This window comes from Anser brachyrhynchus (assembly GCF_964034855.1).
Source record: "Anser brachyrhynchus genome assembly, contig: SCAFFOLD_374, whole genome shotgun sequence".
Taxonomy (NCBI): Eukaryota; Metazoa; Chordata; class Aves; order Anseriformes; family Anatidae; genus Anser; species Anser brachyrhynchus.
In genome coordinates, this window is record NW_027663933.1 from 64009 (window position 1) to 68580 (window position 4572).

Sequence of the window (4572 nt, forward strand, 5' to 3'; positions counted from 1 at the left end):
GGGGATGCACTTCAGTGAGTGCAGAGACTGCACTGGCACCACTGGGGATGCAGTGCAGTAAGTCCAGTGAGTGTACTGGCACCACTGGGGATGCACTGCAGTGAGTCCAGTGAGTGTACTGGCACCACTGGGGATGCACTGCAGTGAGTCCAGAGAGTGCATTGGCACCACTTGGGATGCACTGCAGTGAGTCCAGAGAGTGCACTTGCACCACTGGGGATGCAGTGCAGTGAGTCCAGAGAGTGCACTGGCACCACTGGGGATGCACTGCAGTGAGTCCAGAGAGTGCACTGGCACCACTGATGATGCAGTACAGTGAGTCCAGTGAGTGCACTGGCACCACTGGGGATGTAGTGCAGTGACTCCAGAGAGTGCACTGGCACCACTGGGGATGCAGTGCAGTGACTCCAGAGAGTGCACTGGCACCACTTGGGATGCAGTGCAGTGAGTCCAGAGAGTGCACTGGCACCACTGGGGATGCAGTGCAGTGCGTCCAGAGAGTGCACTGGCACCACTGGGGATGCAGTGCAGTGAGTCCAGAGAGTGCACTGGCACCACTTGGGATGCAGTGCAGTGAGTCCAGAGAGTGCACTGGCACCACTGGGGATGCAGTGCAGTGAGTCCAGAGAGTGCATTGGCACCACTGGGGATGCAGTGCAGTGAGTCCAGAGAGTGCACTGGCAGCACTGGGGATGCACTGCAGTGAGTCCACAGTGTGCACTGGTACCACTGGGGATGCAGTGCAGTGAGTCCAGAGAGTGCACTGTCACCACTGGGGATGCAGTGCAGTGAGTCCAGAGAGTGCACTGGCACCACTGGGGATGCAGTGCAGTGAGTCCAGAGAGTGCACTGGCACCACTGGGGATGCAGTGCAGTGAGTCCACAGAGTGCACTGGCAGCACTGGGGATGCAGTGCAGTGAGTCCAGAGAGTGCACTGGCACCACTGGGGATGCACTGCAGTGAGTCCAGAGAGCGCATTGGCACCACTGGGGATGCACTGCAGTGAGTCCACAGAGTGCACTGGCACCACTGAGAATGCACTTCAGTGAGTCCAGAGAGTGCACTGGTACCACTGGGGATGCACTGCAGTGAGTCCAGAGAGTGCACTAGCACCACTGGGGATGCAGTGCAGTGAATCCAGTGAGTGCACTGGCACCACTGGGGATGCAGTGCAGTGAGTCAAGAGAGTGCACTGGCACCACTGGGGATGCAGTACAGTGAGTCCAGAGAGTGCACTGGCACCACTGGGGATGCAGTGCAGTGAGTCCAGAGAGTGCACTGGCACCACTGGGGATGCAGTGCAGTGAGTCCAGAGAGTGCACTGGCACCACTGGGGATGCACTGCAGTGAGTCCAAAGAGTTCACTGGCACCACTGGAGATGCACTTCAGTGAGTGCAGAGACTGCACTGGCAGCACTGGGGATGCAGTGCAGTGAGTCCAGTGAGTGTACTGGCACCACTGGGGATGCACTGCAGTGAGTCCAGAGAGTGCATTGGCACCACTTGGGATGCACTGCAGTGAGTCCAGAGAGTGCACTTGCACCACTGGGGATGCAGTGCAGTGAGTCCAGAGAGTGCACTGGCACCACTGGGGATGCAGTGCAGTGAGTCCAGAGAGTGCACTGGCACCAATGGGGATGCACTTCAGTGAGTCCAGAGAGTGCACTGGCTCCACTGGGGATGCAGTGCAGTGAGTCCAGAGAGTGCACTGGCACCATTGGAGATGCAGTGCAGTGAGTCCAGAAAGTGCACTGGCACCACTGGGGATGCAGTGCAGTGAGTCCAGAGAGTGCACTGGCACCATTGGAGATGCAGTGCAGTGAGTCCAGAGAGTGCACTGGCACCACTGGGGATGCAGTGCAGTGAGTCCAGAGAGTGCACTGGCACCACTGGGGATGCACTGCAGTGAGTCCAGAGAGTTCACTGGCACCATTGGGGATGCACTTCAGTGAGTGCAGAGACTGCACTGGCACCACTGGGGATGCAGTGCAGTGAGTCCAGTGAGTGTACTGGCACCACTGGGGATGCACTGCAGTGAGTCCAGAGAGTGCATTGGCACCACTTGGGATGCACTGCAGTGAGTCCAGAGAGTGCACTTGCACCACTGGGGATGCAGTGCAGTGAGTCCAGAGAGTGCACTGGCACCACTGGGGATGCAGTGCAGTGAGTCCAGAGAGTGCACTGGCACCACTGGGGATGCACTGCAGTGAGTCCAGAGAGTGCACTGGCACCACTGATGATGCAGTACAGTGAGTCCAGTGAGTGCACTGGCACCACTGGGGATGTAGTGCAGTGACTCGAGAGAGTGCACTGGCACCACTGGGGATGCAGTGCAGTGACTCCAGAGAGTGCACTGGCACCACTTGGGATGCAGTGCAGTGAGTCCAGAGAGTGCACTGGCACCACTGGGGATGCAGTGCAGTGAGTCCAGAGAGTGCACTGGCACCACTGGGGATGCAGTGCAGTGAGTCCAGAGAGTGCACTGGCACCACTGGGGATGCACTGCAGTGAGTCCAGAGAGTGCACTGGCACCACTGATGATGCAGTACAGTGAGTCCAGTGAGTGCACTGGCACCACTGGGGATGTAGTGCAGTGACTCGAGAGAGTGCACTGGCACCACTGGGGATGCAGTGCAGTGAGTCCAGAGAGTGCACTGGCACCACTTGGGATGCAGTGCAGTGAGTCCAGAGAGTGCACTGGCACCACTGGGGATGCAGTGCAGTGAGTCCAGAGAGTGCATTGGCACCACTGGGGATGCAGTGCAGTGAGTCCAGAGAGTGCACTGGCAGCACTGGGGATGCACTGCAGTGAGTCCACAGTGTGCACTGGTACCACTGGGGATGCACTGCAGTGAGTCCAGAGAGTGCACTGGCACCACTGGGGATGCAGTGCAGTGAGTCCAGAGAGTGCACTGGCACCACTGGGGATGCAGTGCAGTGAGTCCAGAGAGTGCACTGGCAGCACTGGGGATGCAGTGCAGTGAGTCCAGAGAGTGCACTGGCACCACTGGGGATGCACTGCAGTGAGTCCAGAGAGCGCATTGGCACCACTGGGGATGCACTGCAGTGAGTCCACAGAGTGCACTGGCACCACTGAGAATGCACTTCAGTGAGTCCAGAGAGTGCACTGGTACCACTGGGGATGCACTGCAGTGAGTCCAGAGAGTGCACTAGCACCACTGGGGATGCAGTGCAGTGAATCCAGTGAGTGCACTGGCACCACTGGGGATGCAGTGCAGTGAGTCAAGAGAGTGCACTGGCACCACTGGGGATGCAGTACAGTGAGTCCAGAGAGTGCACTGGCACCACTGGGGATGCAGTGCAGTGAGTCCAGAGAGTGCACTGGCACCACTGGGGATGCAGTGCAGTGAGTCCAGAGAGTGCACTGGCACCACTGGGGATGCACTGCAGTGAGTCCAGAGAGTTCACTGGCACCACTGGGGATGCACTTCAGTGAGTGCAGAGACTGCACTGGCAGCACTGGGGATGCAGTGCAGTGAGTCCAGTGAGTGTACTGGCACCACTGGGGATGCACTGCAGTGAGTCCAGAGAGTGCATTGGCACCACTTGGGATGCACTGCAGTGAGTCCAGAGAGTGCACTTGCACCACTGGGGATGCAGTGCAGTGAGTCCAGAGAGTGCACTGGCACCACTGGGGATGCAGTGCAGTGAGTCCAGAGAGTGCACTGGCACCATTGGAGATGCAGTGCAGTGAGTCCAGAAAGTGCACTGGCACCACTGGGGATGCAGTGCAGTGAGTCCAGAGAGTGCACTGGCACCACTGGGGATGCAGTGCAGTGAGTCCAGAGAGTGCACTGGCACCACTGGGGACGCACTGCAGTGAGTCCAGAGAGTTCACTGGCACCACTGGGGATGCACTTCAGTGAGTGCAGAGACTGCACTGGCACCACTGGGGATGCAGTGCAGTAAGTCCAGTGAGTGTACTGGCACCACTGGGGATGCACTGCAGTGAGTCCAGTGAGTGTACTGGCACCACTGGGGATGCACTGCAGTGAGTCCAGAGAGTGCATTGGCACCACTTGGGATGCACTGCAGTGAGTCCAGAGAGTGCACTTGCACCACTGGGGATGCAGTGCAGTGAGTCCAGAGAGTGCACTGGCACCACTGGGGATGCAGTGCAGTGAGTCCAGAGAGTGCACTGGCACCACTGGGGATGCACTGCAGTGAGTCCAGAGAGTGCACTGGCACCACTGATGATGCAGTACAGTGAGTCCAGTGAGTGCACTGGCACCACTGGGGATGTAGTGCAGTGACTCCAGAGAGTGCACTGGCACCACTGGGGATGCAGTGCAGTGACTCCAGAGAGTGCACTGGCACCACTTGGGATGCAGTGCAGTGAGTCCAGAGAGTGCACTGGCACCACTGGGGATGCAGTGCAGTGCGTCCAGAGAGTGCACTGGCACCACTGGGGATGCAGTGCAGTGAGTCCAGAGAGTGCACTGGCACCACTTGGGATGCAGTGCAGTGAGTCCAGAGAGTGCACTGGCACCACTGGGGATGCAGTGCAGTGAGTCCAGAGAGTGCATTGGCACCACTGGGGATGCAGTGCA